The sequence below is a fragment of the Protopterus annectens genome, chromosome 13.part0, assembly GCF_019279795.1.
Source record: "Protopterus annectens isolate FY-2018-M chromosome 13.part0, PAN1.0, whole genome shotgun sequence".
NCBI lineage: Eukaryota > Metazoa > Chordata > Ceratodontiformes > Protopteridae > Protopterus > Protopterus annectens.
Genome location: NC_056747.1, coordinates 1,010,598,794 through 1,010,622,318, shown reverse-complemented (window position 1 = coordinate 1,010,622,318; position 23,525 = coordinate 1,010,598,794). Strand labels below are relative to the sequence as shown.

At 38.1% G+C, this 23,525-nt stretch overlaps 1 protein-coding gene across 1 annotated transcript in view; it reads right to left on the bottom strand.

Moving 5' to 3' along the window:
• The window catches only part of IGFBP4 (insulin like growth factor binding protein 4), a 927,715-nt gene that overhangs the window by 825,429 nt on the left and 78,761 nt on the right, over positions 1-23,525 (bottom strand). The gene's annotated exons all lie outside the window — the stretch shown is intronic.

Sequence of the window (23,525 nt, the reverse complement as noted above, 5' to 3'; positions counted from 1 at the left end):
TCTAGGACATTGATATGCAACTTCATCTCCAAGGCATACCACATGCCTTGGACCATCTTTCCCTTGAAATGCTCCCCACCCTACTCCAGCTGTGAAATGTCTGAGGTCACTGTGGCTATTGAGTTGGGAGAGAATGGCCTGCCAAAGAACAGGTCATCTGACTGCATCTGCCATCAAATATGCCATTTGCAAATTGGTGTAAGTTTCATGGGAAGAGATAGAGGCTGGTAAAGAATAGACCACTATACCCCCAGAGTCCATTAGAGGCTTTGAATGAAGAATCTCACTAAAGGAACTAGAATAATGGCAGCTGACATTGATCCAAGAACTTGTAATACCAATTTCATTAGTGGGGACAGATGAGACAGTATGTCCCACACCTGATTTCTCAGAGATTTGATGCGGTTGAAGAGGTAATAAAACTACTTGAGTTGTGGTATCCAGCCTTGTCCCTAGAAACTCTAGTGTCTGTACAGGAGTTAAATTGGATTTTGCAAAATTTATCATAATGCCTAGGGAGTTTGAGATCTGAAGCAAGTCATCCCTACCTCACGGTAATTGATGCCTTGTTGGAGCAGTGAGGAGCCAATCATCTACGTATGTAAACACCTGGAATCCACTTAGCCTCAGGTGAGCTGCTACTACTGCCATGCATTTGGTTAACACCTGGGGGGTGAGCCCAAAGGGCAGTGTTCTGAATTGGTAGGGACTGGCTCCCAGCCAAAAGTGCAAGTGTCTCCTGGAGCCTCTGTCTATTTGGATATGATAGTACGCATCCTGGAGATCTACTAAGCACATCCAATCATCCTTGAGCAGAAGAGGTAGGACAGACTGGACCATAACCATCTGGAACTTGAACTTCTTGACATACTGATTCAGACTGCTTAAATTCAGAATTGATCTGAGCTTCCTTGTTTTCTTTAGCACCAAAAAGAAGTGGGAATAAGTTCCATATCCTATTTGCTCAGTTGGGACCTTTTGGATGACTCTTTTTTGCAGCAGCTTTTGAACTTCTTGAGCTGCGTACTCCAGCTGACTGGGTGGAACATCGAGGAGATTCCTCCTGGTTTCTGCTGGAAGGGAAAAGGGAATGTAGTAACCACTGTATATTATGCCTAGCACCCAAGTGTTGTTTGATCTTGTGACTCATGTAAGTTTTTTTGACATGGCTTTCCCCTGCAAAGAGTTTAGCAGCATACACACACACACACACACACACACACACACACACACACACACATGAGGAACAAAGGAACTTACTTCCTGTCTGCAAACCACAGAAAAAGTCTAAATAAAAGTTTGTTTTTTTTTTGAAAATTAACTAAAATAGGTGCCAATAGGCACAAGAGTTCAATAGGCTGGCTGACAGAAAGGAGAACAGAAGGAAACACAGACCCTAATGCCAGTGATAGCTCAAAAAAAATTAGAGGGAGTATAGAAGACTGATAGAGTAAAGGTAAATTTAGACAAAAAAATGTTAACTTAGCTCAAAAGTAGATTAATCTACTGAAACTCATACAAGACTGAAAAATATGAGTCTGGACACAATGGCAGCATATGAGATCTGAGGGGTTGTGGATGGTATAGTGCATTATGGAAAGAGGCAGGAGCTTGAGATTCAGATCCAAGTCTTGGAAGTGCAGCCAAGTCATTTCCAGGGGTCAGATCTGTGACCCATAAGTGAGGAAGAATGAAAAGGACCATATCAGATATACTACTCTGGATCTCCCTGGAAGAAAGGCTACTAGTCTAGTGGGACTAACCTGGTCAACAGAGGATAGATAAATAAATACATGATTTTAGAGCATGAGGATATTTGGGGCTTGAAAATGGAAAATGCAGAGGTAAAGGTAGATATATATGTATATATGTATATATGCCTCTGTTGATTTTCTTTTATAATATCCCTCATCCTTCCTTTCATTTTCCTCTATATTATTCCCATAAAACTTGCATAATCTGTGCTATTTAATATAATGGGTCTCCACTGTTTTCCTTTTACATTTTTAATTACTTTTATTGTACTAATATTCTCTTTACTATTTTACCCAAATATACAGATACTTCCTCCCTTTTCCCTTACAAATAATCTCTGCCTAAACAGGGATTGTCTTATTTTTGTCTCAATTTCTTTTACATACTTCTTTTTCTATATGTCATCATACTCTTTTGTGTCATTCTCTAAATTCTCTAATAAATGTCTATACTTTTTTATACTTAACTTTCTCTTTCTTTCTTACATCATTCTACCACTGGAAAAAAATATACTTTTTATATGTCTTGTTAAATTCAGTCCACCAATCAGACCAATATTTATAGAAGTTCTTCAGGGTTATATGATCCATCCAAAACTACAATACTTCTCACTCTTCAATTTCAGACCATAATGTTTCATTAATTCTTTTTATTCCATTTCTATTTTAATATACCCACTTCTTCCATCACCTCCATCCAGATTGCTCATTGATCTGAAAAACCCATCACAACTGTATCACGATCTGCTACTCCAAAACCTTCTAATAATACAAAGTAATCAGTTTCAGATCCAGGTGTCCCCTTCTTTAAGTCCATTGATTTGTGCTCCATACAGCTCATTTTCATTTTATCAATTCCTGTATTTGCTTACATCTTTTCCTTTATTTTAAGTCTTCACCTTAAATTATAATTAATGTACCCTGCAATTATAATTTTCACGTTAACAACCACATAATCCAATAGTTGATGAAACAGATTCCCTATTTCCTTATTAGTTACATATGCGTACAATATGTAACTAATAATATGGCATATGTTAGTTACATATGCATACAATACTATAATTCTATAAACACAACAGTTAACCTTCTCATCCTTGCCAAAAGTTATATCTAGTATCTTCACTGTTTTGTTTTACACAACGCAGCCACTCCAGAATAACATTCACTTCCAAAGTTCCATATTATATTTCCACCACACAATTTTTTTGTTTTCAGTCTTTCTTCATTTGTCTGGAATATAAAATCCACATCACATTTAGTGCACCATTACAGTGTTAACAATATGTTCACATTTAATGAACGTACTCTATTAATTGCTGCTTTACTTTCTTTTTAGGTTTAGGGGAAATATTTTTTTAAATTTTTGTTTCCTTATTTTTACTCTTTCTCCGTTTAATATTTGTTCCTGTGTTTATGTATAAATAATCCTTGATTTTCAGCATCAGATTTTCTACTGGCTAGAACTTATAAAAATCTTAGTATTAATCCATTCTCCTGACCTCTCTTCCTATATGCAAATTGTCTCCTCCTTCCCCCCCTTAATGTTTTTTCTTCTTCTACAGTTTCTTTTTCAATTAGTTCACCCTCTCTCCTAGCCTTTTGTTGTCCTTCTTCATGTATGTTTTCTTCCCCTTCCCCTTCTTTTTCACGATTTACTGTTTACTCTTCATAGTACATTGAAAAGTATCCATCTCTACATAATAAACATGATACAGCCCAGCCAGCATATCTTAATTTCCTGCTATGACCAAACCCAAAATTAACACCTGGCAAGTGTTCCACTATGTTTTTTTTCATACTTCAAAACAGTTTCGAACCTCCACCCTCTACTCCATAAATTTCTCTCATCTCTAACTTTCATAATGTTAACAATGGTTTCACACAAACCCTGAGTGCATTTTTACCATCTTTTTCTTCCAGTTCACCAGTTCTAAACTACAAAGTAACTTTTTAACATTTAAGTCACTACGAGAAAGCAAACAATTGTTTCATGAATACATGTCCCTCTTTTTCTTATGCAGTTCTAGAAACTTCATCATCAGTTCCTCAGTTTTAAGTATTAAGTCACAAAAAAATCACTATACCTATATGTAAAAAAGACCACATTTCTTGTGCTTTAAATCCCAGAAACGTTACCAAATTGTTCCTACATAATATCTGCCTATTACAGTCTCATTTTTTCTCTTATTGTCACAGTTAGCTTTCTCTTCTTTTTAAAAACAGTTTTAGTTTGCTGCTGTTCTCCTTCTTTTGTCCGCTGTCATAGCTGCATAATTTTTTTAACTACTGCATTCTCTGCTGCCCCAAATCCAGACCTCTCCTCCTCAGTTTGTTGCTGCTTTCCTCTTTTACTTTGTCGCTGCTGCATACGGTTTACCCACTGCATTCTCTGCTGCCACATCATGTGGTTCATTCTCCACATTACCATCTTTAGCACTTCTGAAAAGGTTATCTGTCATCTCACCCCAAGAAATAATAGAACTGTCACCTCAATCACCTTGCTTGATTACTTTCAACAGAATATCATCTGCAAGTCCTCCTGATGCCAGATCTGTTATCCACACCACCCAAATGGACTTCTTTACTTCATTCTCCATCGAGACAGCTAAATTCTGATCATTTGTATCAAATACCACATATAAACCTTTATGTGCATTCTGATACTCTATGCTGAACAAATTTGTCTCCATATTTTCCAACTCCAAACTCTTTACAGCTTTTATCTCTACCTCATCCATGCTGCTGTTTTACTTACGACTCTCCCTTGTTGATATAGTAGCCCCCCAGTGCCATCCAGCAACTCTTAAGAGTAGGAGAATTCCCCTATTCCCTAGCAAAATTTCCTCCCTCAGGTAGAAGGAAATACTACCTCTGGTCTCCCTTGAAAAGGGGCCACTAGCCTAATGAGACTAAACAGGTGAATGAAGGATAAATAAATAAAATAAATAAAAACACTGAGCCCTGCATGGTAAGTTGGATGGCAAACAGCCTCAAGACTAGAATGCATATTGTCAAGAGTTGTTGACATCTCAGTGAGAAGGAAGATAACTAGTGGTGCCCCCAAGGGATCTATGTTGGGTTCCCTCCTGTTTGGTATTTATTTCAGAACAGATAACACTGATCTTTGGTTAACAAATTTGTTAATTATTGCAGCCACAGTGTAGCTGTCAAGTCAGTCCAAGATATTTATATACTTTAAAATGAATAAACACAAGTCATCGACTGCTGCACAAAAAAAGGGCTCAAACTAAACATCAAGAAATACAGTATCATCCCTTTCATGAAATAAATTGCCTCAACCTGCTGCGTCAATAACACCTTCGTATCTAGTGAGTCAGTGACTGGTTCATAGGTTCATAGCTAATTACTAGGCTAGCTGCCATAATGGGCCATTCTAAGCCTAGCCACTTTCCTTCCCAACCATGAGAATCAAACACTGTGCCTTGTGTCTGAGTCAAACACCTTATCCCTTATAGCTCCCTTTTCTTTGACGGCCATATACACGGCAGACTGGGACAAGAATTAGACTCTGACAGCTGAGTGGGTGGGACCAACGAGAAAGGGGCAGGTTTAACTTCACAGGGCGGAGCTATGGTACAGTTGGATGAACACTGATCATGCTTACCATTTTACATAAAATAACTGCTAAATCACTATTGCACATGCTGAATAGTCTACCAAATAACCGGCTAAATTGCATTTCAGAGCTACTGAGAAATTTAGGTTGTGCTATAACAGCACAAAACCTTGACATCTCTAAAGAGTACACATGATATTGTAAACATACATTGTACTGTATCAGGAATTCTGCATTTTGTACAATGCCAAGTGAAAAGTAAGGAGGTTTGTAAATCCCACTGTACGTATTTTAATTTATTATTCACAATTCAAGGTCACTCCAATGCCTAATGCGCCAGTAGTTCTGAGAGACACTGACACAGGCTTGTATGACAGTTGACCTTACCAAAATACACATTAATTTTGCAAAGCCAGAAGTACCACAGTAAACAGCAGGGCCGGTCAACTCATTTAATTTATAAGCAGTTCCCCTCCCCATTACTGAACAAAAGAACCTGTTTTAGCCCTGCCAGGATTAAATTAATAGACTTGCCTTAATTTCATTTAGTTGATAGAAACATTAATCACAACTTATGTCTGCTAGCTCACCTTACACAAATGTAGATTTAATTTTATTTATTTTAATTTTGTTTACCCAGGTTTGTCCAACTGTCTTTAGTCAAAAAAAATATTTTCAGCATATGTCCAGGGAGCATACCTCCCAACCTCTTATCACTAAAAATCTGGGTAAAGCCTAATATAATGGGGGACAAAGGCCCAAAAATTGATACAGATTTTAAAGATTGCTGTTATAAACTTAGAACATTGCTATAAATACAGGATTCGTGTTAACATGTATTTTCTAAAAGATATGAAGTCTGAAACTCAAATGTATATCACTATTTGGTGACTTCAGTCCTCAGCAATTTGCCAGAAAAACACAAATTGTATGAAGAACAGACTAAAAATATGAGGCAAAAATATGGACATTTTGCAAAAATCTACACAGCTGAGAGGTATGCTGGGGAGAAAAGCTTTAACATATTCTAAACATTTTTAAACAGACATTCAGTATACACATGAACAGATATAAAATAACATACATTAAGAATGACTCATACATCTAATTATTAGACTGCATTCATCTGAAAATACAGATAACTATTACAGTCTTGCAACACTGGAATTACAACAACAGTAAACAGCAGGATCAGTTGCTTCATTCACACATAGCCATAATCCCTATATCCCAATCCACACACAGTGTCTAATTGACCTTGCAAGATTAAAAGACAAAAAGGGATAAGAGACAACATGGTTATTAATATATGTATTTTTTCACATAAACAATAGACAGAGTTCAGAGCTTTTGGTTGATCTTACTTTACTCAAATGCATGTTACTCTTGCAAAGCAAGTCAGAAGTATAACAGTAAGACAGGTCATTTCATTCACACATACTAAGCATAGCCCCCTGCCCAACTGCTTACCTACAATATCTGCTTTGACCCTACAAGGTTTAAAATAATGAAAAGTGAAGACAATGATTACATTACTGTATTTATTTCACATCACATAGTCACGAGCTTGAAGGTGATCATACTTCACGTCACTCATATAGACTTTAGTCATACAAGGCTAGAGTTTCAACAACAAAACATTCATACACCAGCTTCATCTAGCTTCATTGATGCTGCAAAAAGATTTAAGTTAAAAAAAAAATTTCATCCTCAAGTAGCTTCCAAAACACACTGAATACTTAGTATCCGTTTGACCTCTGCCAGGATATTTTATTAGAAAAAAAGACATCCACAGTCAAGTAACCTCCAAAGTACACTGCCTCCTTAGTATTTGGTTAACCCTGCCAGGATATTATATTTAAAAAAATCATCCACAACCCCTGAAACACATTGCCTCCTAGTCCCTAGTATCTAGTTATCCCTGCCAGGACATTATATTAAAAAAAGAAAGTCATCAATAGCCCTCAAAATACATAGATCATAGGTTCATAGGTAGGTACTAGGCTATTGGCCCTGGGGCCTATACAAGCCCAGCCAAAAAGGTACCCTGGCTTTTGCCACCCAAGAAAATTATTTTCCTGTGCCACTGTCGAGCAGAGCCACATAGGTGATCCCCGGGGTGAATTTCCTATTTCCCATCCAATCATCAAGATTTTTCTTGAAGAGTGCTAATGAGGAGCTTTGTTTGATATAGATAGGTAGTTTGTTCCAGAGTATGGGAAGTCTCTGGGACAGGAATCTATCCCTCCAGCATGTTCTGTTTATTGTGGTGATGAGGTTTAGGTCTCTAGAGCATGTAGCTCGGAGCGATTGGTATTTCTTTAAGTGGAGCATGTCCAACAGCTCTGGGTATGACATAGCTTTGTATGTTAGGCAGAGATCATCTCTGAGTAGGTGATATGCGATGGAGTAAAGCTGGAGTTTTTTGAGACGGTCTGCGTAGGGCATCTGTTTGAGGCCGGTAATCCTCTTTGTGAGGTATTTCTGTGGCCTTTCCAGTTGTTGTAGATGTCTTGTGAGGTACACACCAAAAGGGGCATTGTACTCTATAATGGGTCTAATGAGTGATGAGTAGATGGGAACAATGACCTCTTTTTTTTCTGGATGAGAAACCTTTTGTGATGAGGTGTGCCACATAGAAGGATTTCCTGACTACTGTGGTGATGTGATTATCAAAGGAGAGACTACTGTCCACCTGTGTCCAAAGGTCTCTTATCACACTTTCGGTGTTAAGTATACTACCATCTATGTTGTAGTTCATGGGTACAGAGTTTTTACCAAAGGAGATGACAATGCACTTTTTGTTATTGAGCTTAAGGCCATGGCTTTGACACCAGGCATCTGTCTCAGTGAGGCCCTTTTGTAGTATGTCCACATTGTTAGGAGTTTCGATTATGGCTCCTAGTTTGCAGTCATCTGTGAACTTCATTAGCCAAAGACCTTCTGTGTTAGCCTGTACTTCAGAGAAGTAGATACCAAACAGGAGAGGATCCAGGACTGAACCCTGTGGTACTCCACTTGTCACTGGTCTGAAGTCGGATTTGGAGTCTGCTACTTTCGCAGTGTGGGTTCTGTCAGTGAGCCAGTTGGCAACCCATCTTGGGACATAGGGATTTAGACCTAGTTTAGTGAGTTTATCTATAATTCCAGAGTGGGGGATGGTGCTGAAAGCCTGGGCAAGATCTAGATAGGCTGTGTGAACCACCTTACCCTTGTCTACAGCTTTGGTGGCTGCTGCAAAGAAGTCTATCAGGTTTAGGAGACATGATCTGCTTTTACAAACCCATACTGGGTGGGGTCCAGAGTTTGGAGATTACCAATGTCTTTGTTTATAAGTTCCATGATGATACGTTCCATGGCCTTGCACACCAGGCTCATCAGGCTAATAGGTTCATAGGCTATCTGTTGGAGAAACTATGCCCATTATTTTGCTGTGCCTCTGTTGAGCAGTGACACTGAGGTAACCCCTGGGGTGTATCTGCGATCTCCCATCCATTGGTCAAGATTCCTCTTGAACAAGGCCAGCGGTGATGAATCTTTTGAGATGAAGCATGTTCATCAAATCTGGGTTTGACATGGCCTTGTATGTCAGGCATAGGTCACCTGTGAGCAAAGGTAAGCAACTGAATATAACTGGAGTTCTTTCAGTCGGGCAGCATAAGACAGATTTTGAGACCCTTTATCCTTTTGGTGAGGAACTTTTGTGGCCTCTCCTGCTGCTGCAAGTGTCGGGTCAGATACATGGCAGATGGGGGCATCATCATATCATTGTCTGATGAGTGATGAGTATAGGAGACTATGACTTCCCTTGATCTAGATGTGAATACTGTCAACCTGGGTTCCCAGGTCCCTAATAACTTCTTCTGTGTTCAGGGATGGCCACCTATATGGTAGCTAGGGTAACCTTATTTTTGCCATGGCTCTGGCACCAGTTATCCGTTTCTGTGAGACCCTTCTGAAGGATATCTGTGTCGGATGTGTTTTTCAACACGGCGTAGCCCAGTTTTGTCATCTGCAAACTTTGTCAGCCATAACCCTCCTGTGTTTGCTTGTACTTCAGAAAAGTAGATGCCAAACAAGAGTGGGCCCAGGACTGAGCCCTGTGGGACACCACTTGTGACAGGCTTTGAGTCTGACATGGCGCCAGCAACTCTGACCCTGTGGGTTCTGTCACTCAGCCAGTTTGCAACCCATCTTGTAATGTATGAGTTTACATTTAAGTTGATGAGTTTTTCAATGATAGGTCTAGGTAGGCTGTATGGACTGCCTTTCCTCATCAATGGCCTTGGTGACTGTTTAAAGTCAACCAAGTTTAGAAGGCATGATCTGCCTTTGACAAAGCCAAACTGGGTTGGATCCAAAGTCTGCAAGTTCCCTATGTCTTTATTTATGAGATCCATTATGATCCTCTCCATGGCTTTGCAGATAAGGCTTGTCAAGCTAATGGGACAGTAATTTGGTGGAGGCACCGCCTTTGTGGAGTGGGACCACAGGAGGTGAGACTAAGATTAAACAGCTGTCCTAACTGTGGGTTTAAGAGTTCATGGAGCACACAGCCGGGGACACCATCAGGTCCCATGGATGCTGTGTTCTTTGGGGCTACAATCATTTGGTATAGATATCTCTCCTTTAGGGGAGTTTGCACTGAACCTGTCAGCCAGTATGTTGGCAATGTCTGTAGGATCAGTAATCTTCACATCATTTTGAATGAGCATATCTGGGAGTTTCCTCCTAGGTTTCTGACATAGCTAAAGAATGCCTTATGGTTGTCTTTAGAGTCCTTAGCTATTTTTTCTCAAAATTAGCTTTGGATGATTTTATGAGAGCTCTTAGCTTTTACTTATAGTGATCTTTTGCTCTATCTTGTAGTAGCTTTCTCCTTTTCTTGTAGAGTTTGTTTATGGCTGGGGTCCACCAGACTGGTACAAAGAGTCTTTGTTTTGCTTGGGATTGCCTGATCCATGCAGCCCTGTAGGTGCTGGTAGAAGGCATTTGTAAGTGATTCAGCGGTTTGAGTAATGTTAACAAGGAGACCACACTAGTCTTTAGAAGTGTGAGTTCTTTACTGTGGTCGGGGTGGGATGAGGACCTCCAGCGAGATTAGTTTGTGATCAGATCTCACCAGTGATGAACATTGTGCTCCCATGTTCATGATGATGAGATCAAGTATGTTTTCTCCTCTTGTGGGGATGGTGACTAGTTGTTCCATGGCATTTGAGTTTATGAATTCCAGGAACTTTTGGGCTAGAGTGTTTGGGCTTGAGTAGTGTTCCCAGTCTATATTAGGGTAGTTGAAGTCACCTAGTATGATGGTGTTTGGAGATACATTTATCCCTCCAGTGTTTTCAGGAAGGCCATATGAGGTTCCTGAGGTGGCCTGTAACATGCTACAAATTGCAGAGCAGTCTTGCCTATGGTTAATTGCACCTGGATGGTTTAATCTTGAGGTGTGGGTGTCCTTGATGAATATGGATACTCCTCCTTTCTTGGTATTGTCCTGGTTTTGGGGCATGATATGAGGTAAAACCTGATAGTGCTGGGGTGCTCTCAGGAGCCTTGAACCAGGTTTCTGTCACAGCACAGGCATCGATGTTCTCCATACTGAGAAGGGCCTTTTTGTTCTAGGGTGGTAGGTTTAGAAAAAGGCACTATGGGAGCATGTCATCCCAGGCAGACAGACATTGGATCCCCTTTGAATGACACCAGAGTTTAAGCCAATTGTTAAAGCTGATCATCTTATCTCTGTATTGTGGCGCGGTAGTTCCTGGGGTCCGTGGTGGCTTCCCCCTTGTGGAGTGGGATAACTGTCACCATGCGCCATTCAGCAGGCACAAAGCCTGAGGTGAGGCTATGATTAAACATGGTACTTAGGTGGGGTTCCAGTTCGTTCTGTAGTTCATGTAGAATGCAGCCTGGGATGTTGTATGGTCCCATGGATGCTATGTTCTTGGCTTTGGAGAGTGTGTTTTTTTACCTGTGCAGCCATGATTACAGGAACTTTGCATTCTTCCGGTATAGAGATGGGCTCTTTAGGGGGTGAGAGGGGTATAAAGTTAGCACTGAACCTATCTGCCAGGATGTTGGCAATATCAGTTGGATCTGTGTATTTAGTGCCATTGTGCTGTAACTCAGAGCAGATCTGGGTGTTGCCATTGTGATTCTTGACATTGCTATAGAATGCTTTGTGGTTGTCTTTAGAATCAGTGGTGATTTTGTTTTCGTAACTAGCTTTGGAGGATTTTCTTACTGAGGCTGACCAGGGAGCTCCTCCACTCATGGGATTTTACTCTCTTTTGCAACAGTTTCTTCCTTCTGTTGCACAGTTTGTTTATGGCAGGGGACCACCAGATTGGCTTCCTTTTTTTGCAGGATAGCATCTTGGTTCTGTTTGGGATAGCACGATCCATGCACTCATGTAAGTGCTTATAAAGTGCAATTGTGTAGGATTCAGTAGTCATAACTGTATTGTCCAACTGCATGGGTGTCATGAAGTTCACCACTTCTGTCTTCCTCTACATAGATCACCTACTAGTATCTGGTTGACCATGCCAGGATATTGTCAGAAAGACATCACAAACAGCTCCCAAAACTCACAGCTCACTGCAGATTCAGCCTTCTGCTATCTGGTTGATCCTGCCAGCCTACAGACCCAGAATGTCAGAAACAAAAATTTATGTAGGAGACTCCATCACTGCACCAAGATTTAACAAATATCTGGTCGACCCTACCAAGAAATAATTAAATACAGAAATTATCTGGTCGACCCCGACAGGAAAAATATAAATAAATACCAGAAAGTATCTGGTTGATCCTGCTGGGAAAAAAATGTAAAAAGTATCTGGTTGACTCTGCCAGGAAAAAAAAAAACTAAGAACTTACCTTAAAGTTTAAACACTAATCTCTGAAAGGATCATTGTTTTTCTCTCTGTTCGCGCATCGTTTGTCTCTCGTCTCTCCACTATCCTGCTCGCTCCCTTGCAACTAAAGTGTGGGAAGAGAGCATAAGAGTAACAGGACTAATCAGCAGCCACGTCACGTACTCAGATTACATGACAGGCTGCTGACTTCACAGTCCCATCATCTTCCTATTTCTTGCAGTTAAAACTGCAGTGACTTCTAGGCATCTTCATTGATGCCTGCAGTCTTCCTAATCTGGACTGTTTTTCTTTCTTTTTTCTTTTTAAGTGGCACTCAAGCATGCATGCACACTGCTCCAAATTCCACGTAGAATCACATTCGACATTACACATTAGCTTGCAGTTCGAACTGCTACTAGTGTGTAAAGTTTAATAATTAAACTTTTTTTTTTTTTTTTTTTTTTTTGGAGAAAGTTGGGTGGGCTGCAGCCCAGCAGTCCAATACCACAAGCCACCCCTGACTGAGACTGTGCTTATTATAAATTTTGCATAGAATTAAATGCTCTGGTTAGATAGGTGTAGGGAAAAAAACAACACTCAATCACTTTGTTACTTCCTTTCAAATACACTAATAAACTAATAAAAATAAATACTTATAAGTATATGATCATCTAGATACATAGTTGCATATACAACCCACATTACGCACTGGCCTTGTCAGCTATAAACATTTCACATTTGAATATAGCTAATAATATTTTGGATGCATTTTGACCAGATCTAGATCAAGGACAAATGGGGTCCTAGGCAGAGTAATAGATCGGGCCCCCACCATAGCAGCCCCTCTTGTGACAACCCCCATCTCCACCCATACATCCACCCCCCACCCCAACCAAAGCAGCCCCCTTCAGACCCATTCCAGTGTTCCATTACTTGGCTATTTCTCCCCATTTACCATAAACACTGTTCAAACTAGACAGTGTGCATGCTACTTTCTTATTTACTTCTACAGTGATTACAGATATTGAAATAAAATAGCACAAACACTGACAGTCATTTGTTAAATAAGCAATACAGTGTCACAATGAAAATAGACTTAGCATGAGCAGTAAACTTCTCTGCCCTTGAAACTCACATTTGTTGAAACGGCATTAAAACCTGCATTCAAAGAAAATGCATCTTTCCAGTGGAAGATTAAGTTTAACTTTGGGCTGTTTTCAAACCATAAGCTCCTTGCACACATTTTTAGGGCCGGGCATACATGTATGTGTTCTTTGATTCACCTTTCTGATTGTATTAAATTATATTCCTTGTATAATACAGCACCACTTGTTAGAATGTGTTTTAAATTTGTAGTTTTAAATATTCTTTCACTAAGCAATGAAACAAAATGTATGAAACAATAACGACAAAACTACCCATTTCAGAAAATTTCAACCATAAAAGGCCACTCAAACATCTGTCATTACAGTCCACCAATATCAATCAATAAGCACAATCTCTGCAGAAGTAAAGATCATCTGTACAATTCCACATTGAAGAGAACTGTAACTAATGAAAAGGTTGCTACTGGCAAACAACTTTACATTTCAGTGTTTCATCTACAAATTCAGTGCCTGCTGCCCTTGAAGAATTAAATTTCCTATGTTACATAAAAAAAATGGTAAGCTGGTAATATTGCAATAGGAGTGACTGACAAACTGACAAGTTCATAGATACTAGGTATCTCATACAAAGGAGGGCACACTCAGGAGTGCAGAACTCCTACCCCCCCTTAAAAAGCACCAAATGATCAGCAATTGAAGGGCATTGTAATATCAGCACTCCATCTGCATGGTGTGGGAGTAGAATCCAGAATCTTCTACACCAAAGGCAACTAGGCTACTAACACTGCTTTCAAATTTTACAGTGAAAGCAGTGACTGCCATTTGCTAAACAAAACAGTTAACTGCACATTGAAAACAGACTTAGCATGAGCAACAGTAAACTTCTCTTCCCCTGACACTCTCAATTTCATGAAAATGCACTGATACTCATAGTCCCTTGAAAATGCACTGAAACTCACACTCACAATTCTGTCAGCAGTCTGGTAGTTGGTGTAGAGGATTTAGGCTCATGTCTCCTGTAACCAAGTTATAGGGGCAACCCTGATCAAGTTAACTGACTAACCTGCTTCCCTCCTGACTAGGGCATTACATACCCTACCACCATACCTCTCAACTTCTTAGCACAATACATCTGGACAAAGCTTAAAATAATGGAGGGACAAAGACCCAACAATAGGGACAGATTTTAAATATTACTCTTGCAGACTTACAAAGTTGCTAGAGTAACAGGATTTGTGTTAGCATGCATTTTCTGAAAGATATTCAGTCTGAAACTCATATATATGTCATTATTTAGTGACTTCAATCTTCTGTGAATTGACAGTAAAACACAAATTTTATGAGGAATAGGCCAAAAATATGAGGCAAAACTCTGGACATCTGAGAGGTATGCATACCTCAAAACCAGTAAGTGCAAGAAATCTGGACAAAGGCTAAAATAATGGCGATACAATGGCCCAAAATGGGGATAGATTTTAAATATTGCTCTTTTTAACTTAGTTGCTAGAATAACAGGATTTGTATTAACATGCATTATTGAAAGGATATGAATTCAAACTCATGTATATGTCATTATTTAGTGACTTCAATCCTCAATGAATTTCCAGAAAACATAAATTTTATGACAAACAGACCAAAACAATGAGGCTAAATCTGGACAGTTGAGAGGTATTTTAAAAAATATATACACCTACCTTCCCTCACACAGCAACACATACAGACACACACACACACACACACACACACACACACACACACACACACACACACACACACACACACACACACACACACGCACAGACTTGCTCATACAGAAATGGAACAGCTAGTTAAAATTACATACACATACATTTGTGCATATACACTTTCTCTCACATTCAGAAATGAACAGAACCACTAGTTTAAATTATACATACACACACACACACACACACACACACACACACACACACACACACACACACACACACACACACACAAACATCTACCTTCTCTCTTACCAGAATGGCAATTTTTAAATTCTGTGCGCAAGTGTGGAATGACAACATCTGTGGTGGCATGCATGCGTATGACACACACATGGTCCTTCTTAAAGGAGAAGACATTTGAAGAGCACTGGCCCACTGGCCCATTTTGGCACCTGCCCTTCTGGAGTTCTGGTGGATGCCCAGTCCACCCCTGGCCACATAGTAATAGTAATTAGGAAATCCTTCTTCATCCTGTAACTAATTACAAATTTATGTTACTAAAACCAAGGCAATCATTCTTCCCTTTATATTCTGCCCTGGTCAGACCCATTATAGAATAATAATGCACCCTTTAGCATGTATCTTACTACACAAACCAAAACACTTGACCTAACAAAAGCAATCTCTGGCATGAAAAATCATAGTTACCAAGAGAAACTCAAATCCTCTATTCAGTGTCATACAGGCTCCGGAGGGGAGATGTGTGTCTTGCTTTTCATGTCCTCAGGGATCCTGCTATCTTTAAATTCATTTTTCCTCAAAAGGGTATCTAACAATAGGACAAGAGATCTCAGCCTCCATCAGAAAATAAACAAAAACCAGATGGAGTGATATGTTCATCATCCAGCATGTTCATCTGCACTGGAATAGGCTCCATAGATCAAGCAATGTGATTCCCTGTCTTCCTTTAAACATAGCTTGGACAATGGGATGGGTATTCTTAAATTTACTGTGGGACTCACAGGCCTTGCTCTCTTTTGAAGGGTTGGTAGAGCCCAAAAATAGTCATTAACAAGGAACATATGGCCTCTGGTCAAACCTAAATGCATTAAAAGGATAACCCTATAACCAAGACTGGATAGACTGGAAAGACTTCCACTGTGGAGCATGTGATTCATATATATATATATATATATATATATATATATATATATATATATATATATGTGTGTGTGTATATACACATAGTCCATGGAATTATATAGCTTACTGTTCAATTCCAGCTAAGAGAAACATTCTATGAATGCACTAGAGTTATACAAAAAGCACTGCATGAAGTTACTATTCTCAATTTGAATTTTGGGACAAGAAATATTAAAACATTTTGGGTTGGTAGGGTTGGCATAATGGTTAGACTGTTTACCTCACAGACACAAGGTAAAGAATTTGATTCTCACCTTTGTGAAGAAATTGGCTAGGCTTAAAATGGCCCACAAGGGTAAACTAGCCTAGTATTTACCTATGAACCATATAGCATTTATAATGAATTTAGTAGTTTGGATTTGGAAAGTCCAAGTTCATTCTTTGTTGAAATGTCAAAGGGATCTTATTTGAGAAGAAACATGGCTTTGTATTATACAGATTAACACTGAGTATATCACCACATGTCAATATGCTACTTAAAACTTGACCTGGGAGGAGCTCTATATTCCACAGGTGTTAATGGCACACTGGTGTAACTGAGTAAAAGAGATATGAGACCAAGGCTAATTTTTTTACCTGTGAGATACATTTGATACACAAGTTATTTTTTGAAATTATTCCAGGTGATTAATGCATAGAAGGTTCGGTGAGAGAAGTGGAAATGTCCAGAAAGTGGTAACCCTATCAACTGCATATGTAAGGCATGTGAGCATACGAGATTAGAACCGTAACTTATCAGACCATGATCTGTGTGTGAGAATAAGGGTTAGGAAATGCAAGATGAAAGAGACCAGAAGTCATAGAGCATTTGAGTCAGAATTTACAATCAAGTTCTTTTTCTAAGAGATTAGGCAATAGAGTCAGCAAAGCCTACCAAATATATCTGTCAATGACATCTAAAAGTGTAAAGCATTCCACAGAATGTAAAGTGATATGATAGTCAATATTAAAACAGTATTTTCTATAGATAATACAAGAAAAATAATTACTACTACATTGCATTGTAACTGATCATTAATATGAAGCGTAAATTCTATATTTCAACAGAAGCAAATCTTAGCTAAAGTGTAAACCACAGAGGCATACTGGTCCTAAACTGGCTACTAAAATGAATCATACACAATCATATGGCAAAAAATAGTTATGATGGTATTGCACAGATGAACATTCAGGAAAAGTCTAAACAAAAGGATCCTGAATGAACCAGTCACTAAAAGATATATATATATATATATATATATATATATATATATATATATATATATATATATATATATATATATATATATAGAGAGAGAGAGAGGGGGGGGGTAGTATGTGTGTGTATGTGTGCTAAGGACATCAACATAACCACTCAAGCTTTCATCAGTCAGTCCTGATATCTCAATAGCTCCTTTCTTGACAACATCTCTTTCTCAAATATTACCATGTGTGTCTAACTTTGTGCGTGTTACAGTAACTGCTATTAGACTTAACAATTCCAAATGGTGGGGATTTCCAAGATGGCTGTTTACTGATCAGCAGCTTAATAAGAGCTCTCCCAGTGTGAAAATAGAAATTATGTAACAAAGTTAGTAAAATCTTTTAATTTGGGTAAAATTCAGTTATTGGCTAGTAATTACACTACTTGGATGACAACAAAGAAGAAAATTAGAGAAAGTAAGAGAAATTCAACCAGAAAAGGAGAAAAAAATCTGGCTAGGAAGAATCTTGCAGCTGTTAAGCAACAAGCAGCTCAAGTTCCAGTTTTGTTACAAGAGATGGCTTCCAGTAATTAAAAATAAATAAATCAAACACAGAAATGTTCAAAATAAGTGATACACTGAAGTAATATATAATGTAAATTAACAAAAGGGTAGAAAAAAAAGAGAAGAAGCCTTGACTAGCTATTCCGATGAACTGATTAAACAATTTGGCAGATTACTGAAAAAACTGCAAAGAATCAGAGGTTGAAATGAAGATGGTAAATTTAATAAACTGTTGTGATCTTGGACAGCTGCAGAAGTTATTGATTATGATATATGCAGAATTAAGATAATAATTTCTCCTGTTTTTACAGAGGTAGGTATCTAAATTAATGCTTTGGTTTAACCTATAGCTGATATTTATTTAAGAAAACTGGCCTGAAAAATAAGATAAAATAATAAAAGGCATGGAAAATGTTTATTTCTTATATTTACAAAGTCTTTAACTATTTCTTTCCCATTTGCAAATAATTTCAGTGGGAGACAAGAAGTCTGAACACGGTCTGCTGTGTGAAATTTACATCCATTTTATGTATTTGCAAAGTTACTAGCTGGCTTTTTTCATTACTGTTTTTACTTGGATATGAGAAGTCTGCCGTTGCAAGCAATTATTCACAAGAGGTCTGAGCTCTGTCTGATGAGAGAACTGTACAAACTACAGTGAGACAAGATGAAAATAGACTTTAAAAACAGAAAAAAAAAGATAGAAAAAGACAGAGAGGGAAAAAGTAAAAAGAATTATTTATACAGGTTGAGAGATGTTAACATGTTGCAGAATAAGGGGAATCTCAAAGAAAAAGGAGCAAATGCAGAGTGCTAATGGACAAATAAGGCAGTATCTGGATAACATGCATGAGTTTAGAAGGGCTGCTGTTAAGTAATTTTTTTCTGAACACAATTCCAGCTTTTAGCACAATGACTTAGGCAACAGAAAATAGAAAGGGTTATTGTCAAACTTAGAAAACCTACAACAAGAAAAATAACCAAAAACCCTGTAAATGTATTTGAGATATTTCAGACTTTCAGATATTTCAGATTTTTATGAAAATTTGGATAAAGCAGAGGAATGTGAAACCCAAGACAAAAAAGGAAATATTTATGCTAGACTTAATTAAGGCAGGAATGGAGGAAGATGTGTCTCAATAATTAAGAGCTAGGATTGGAAGAGATGAGATAAACACAGTTTTATATAATTAATAAATATGGAAGTCTCCAGGAACAGATGATATTCCTGTGTAGGTTTCGAAGTTGGGAAGGAAGAAAGTGTTAAGATCTGGAAGGTTTTGTATATACACATTTCAATTTTAAACCACAATTATAAAGTGTTTACATCTACACTAGATAAGAGAATGACAAAGATATTGCCAAAATTGATAGATATGGATCAGTGTTGTTTTGTGCAGGGAAGGAAAATATTTGAAAACATTTGACAACATCAATAGAAAGCAGAGTTGTGTAAGTAAATTTACTATAACAGTAGATGTTCAAATGTTGGTTCTGAAGAAGTCCTATGAATATGAAGGATGAAAGTGCTTAACCAAACTTTTATTTGGACTGAATAAACCTATTTTATTTTGCTACCTTCTGTGTTATTTTTTCTGACTATAGTCGCTACATGAGCTGTTTTTGGTTAGATAAACAGCCTGACTCAAACACAGTCTATAAAACACATTTTCCCAGCTTAAAAGTATTAATTTCTTGGGAAAAGTTCACTTTCGGTCATAAAATTAAAAGTGGAAAATTTTCCCTGAATAAAACTTATCTCCCTAACAATAGAAAATGTTACCTGATTGTCAATCCTCAAAAGCACTCTTCAGCAGCGGGAAAGTTCTGAAGGGTTTGACACCCAAACCACTCTTATTGTTCAGCTCAGCTTGAATTGGTAAATGGTTTGGTCATATGGAAGATGTCTTTGAGCTTTGGAAGCTGGCCAGCTCTTACATCCTTAGCAGGATATAACCCATAAACTAAGCCTACTGCAGCAGTGATCAATATGATGAGCATCAATGATTATCCAGAGGAAAGCAGAATATACAGAAATGCTACTATTGTTGGTGGATCTTGATACAGAGAAAGCATTCGATACAGTCAGCTGGGATTTTATAAGTAGGGCAATGGTAGGATTTATATTGTCTGATAGAACGACATGGTTAATTGGATGAAGGTTTGGAGGCAAGAATTAAGGTGAGAGAATTCCTCTCTAACAAGATGTATTTGAACAGAGGAATCACTGGCAAAGAAAATAAGGGATTCACAAATTCAAAAATATAAATGGTATAGTAATAAAGAAAAGTTAGCTTTATTTGCAGCCAGTACTACTTTGTACTTGATAAATTCAGAAAAGAACATTTCAATGTTGGGGAACATTTCGTGGCAGTTTCAAGTTTTTTTTTTTTCAGGACATAAAATTAATGAAGACAGAACAAAAGCTATAGCAATAAATTATGTACCCACACATGAATTGGTTCAGCAATACTTATATGAAATATTTAAGTGTATAGTTTAAAAATAATTCTGTTAGGGCTGTTAAGTATATGTGAAAACAGACTAAACAAATGATAATATAAAAACTGAAAAACTGGAAGCTCTTGATTGTGGATACTAAGATGTAAGCCGTGAAAATATTTTAGTCTCTTTAGTTTATATACAGATCAGGCATATTTTATCTTCCAGAGGAGAAGTGGTGGAAGTAATTAATTAAGAGTTGAAGGAATTTATCTGGCAAGGGAGAGGACAAGAGTTAAGTGGGATAAGTTGATTCTCACCTTAGCACAAGGCTGTTTAGGATTAGCTGGTTAGAATGAATACTTTAAAGCTACACATTTAAGGCTCATATACATAACTAAACCACAAGATTATAAGTCAAAATGAAAGGGATGTTGATAAAACTGGGAGAACTTCAAGAAATAAGGACAGAGTATGCTTTTGGATAAAGGTCATTAAAGAGAATAAAAACTATACAGAATGTTGTATTTTTAAGGTAGCCAAAAGTATTCCAAGAACTAAGCAAATACTGGAATAGAGAAAGGAATTTTTACCAATAGGAATGACTGTAAGCAGGGGTATAGAAAATATGCAAAAGGGAGCTGAAATTTAATAGAGAAAATTAGTAAATGTTGTTGTTGTTGTTGTTTTATTTCGGCTTTTCCCGGTTAGGGGTCACCATAGCGGAACTCCCATCCGCCAATGATTGGCAGTAGATTTTTATGGTGCCGAGGTGCCAGCTCGATGCCCAACCTTCAACGAAGGCACGCCCATTCATGCATGTCTTTCAAATGCTACTCGACCGCAGAGAGGACATGCAGACTCCACACAGAAGGTGCTCCATCCGAGAATCGAATGGGAGAACCTCTTGCTGTGAGGCGACAACATTACCGCTGCACCACTGCAGCTAAGAGAAAATTAGTAAATGAACCAAGGAATCGGGAGCAAATAACTGGAAAGGGGAAAGGTAATAGAATGGGGTGAGGCCAAGCAGAACTTTGGACTGCAAGTTAGAGACTACCTTCCCTACCAGGGACTGATAACAGACTACAGACAAAAAGAAAGGGATAGGGGGTCCTAAGTGAAAGAACAGCTCTGGTAAGCATTTTAGTTGGGGCTAGAACAAAAAATGCTGATAAAAAAGGAAGAATTTACAGGGCATGTAAAATAATGCACGATAACTATAAGAGTCAATCAGAAGTTGTTAGAAAAGGTTAGGCAGAGAAAATGGAGAGGCAATTTACAAAGGAACAATGGGAGGCATCTGTATAACTCTGAAGTATGCAACAAAACCCAGAAGGTTAAGGAGTTTGCTTGGAAGTGTCTGCATAGATATTGTTATACTCCATGCAGACTACATAGAAATTTTCCTCAGGAAAAGAGCAAATACTGGAGATGTGATAGGAGGTAGGGAGGTAATTGAGAATATGTTTTGGGGAATGCAATGTATTGTCAGATCTTAAAAATTCCCTAAAAAGAACTTTTTCGGAAATGTTGGGCAGCGAATATTTGTAACTAATGAAATTATACTTTTGAAGTGGAACATAGGGTCTGAATTGCCTAGACATAGTAAGGCCTTCAATGCTATTGTTGCCAAAAATAAATTACTAAAAAATGGTAATCAAAATCTAAAGCAACTATAATCAAAATAGTGAATATTATAAAGGATATAAATGAACTAGTGGTGGAATGTTTACAAAAAGAAGAAGCAAATTACATAGAACTAATTTGAATTTTTGGGAAGAGTGCAGGCAGAATTAAGTTGAGGAGGAATGAGGTTTAAGGGAAGCCAGGAACTGAGCAATTTATATAATGCTGGTATGAATGATAGTTAGCTTGAAAAGTATTACTATGGTTTGTTTTCTCTTCTATTAACGTAAGTGTACCTCTCGCATACCTCTCACCTGTACAGATTTTTGCAGAGTGTCCAGATTTTTACCTCATATTTTTGGCCTGTTACTCATAAAATTGTGGTTTTCTGGCAAATCATTCCCAAATCTTTAAGAACTGAAGTCAGAAAATAATGACAGACATTTGACTTTCAGAATTCATACTCTTCAGAAAATTCATGCTAATGCAAATCCTGTTATTCTATCAACTTTCTAAGTTTGCATGAGCAATATTTAAAATTTGTCCATATTTTTGGAACTGACTCCCTCCATCATTTATGGTTTTGTCCAAATTTCTTGCTCTAAGAGGATGAGAGCTATGTGCCTATGCCACTGTCTAAAACATGATTTAATAAATAAAGATATTTAAAAAACGATCTTTAGTGATATGCAGTAATTAGTTACTGCTCCTACTTGATGCATCAAAACAGTTGCTTTGCACACCTGGCTTACACAATGAGCAGCAGGCATTATGCTGTTTTCACATGCCCCTTATTATCTATGAGATAATAACCAGTTTGACAGCCAATGGTATACGTGTCTAAATGCATGAGATCTAGGGAATGATCCAGTAGTAGCTTATAGTACCTGCAGTTACATAACAAGGTAGGATAGGATGATATGCATTTGCCTCCTGAATGAACACTGTGTCCTCAACAGAAATGTCATGCCCACTGTATCGCAGTGAGCATACATCCATTCAGATATTTTACAGAAAATTAGAATATATTCTGGCCTGAGACAAGTTCCCATTTACAGCATATCACCTGTGAAGCACAAAATTAGTCATCATGGTATGAGTGTAGGAGTTAGGTCACCATTCAAGGTAAACGGGAACTAATGATTTCCCTATAAAACATGTCAAACAAGCTCTCAGCTCATGCCATTACTTAGCTGTAGCCAGCAACATAACATAACTCTGCAAGCATGTTATGGGACTTTTCAAATAGAATGGCAGCTTCCCATGTCTAGGGCTACAGTATTCTAAGGAAGCTCCTCAGTCGGGAATTTGCCACTTGAAAGTATGAAAAAAAGCTCAATAGACTAGACTTCCTAAAAACGAACTGTGTGATCCACCACAAAACACATAGACTAGAAACTGCAGGAAATCACTTTTAAAGGAGGAATGTGCACAGCACAGAAGTATGGCTCCTGTCATGTGACCACACATGTAAGTAGGCCTTGGCTGAAAGTTTTTCATAGTGAAGGACTTTGTTTC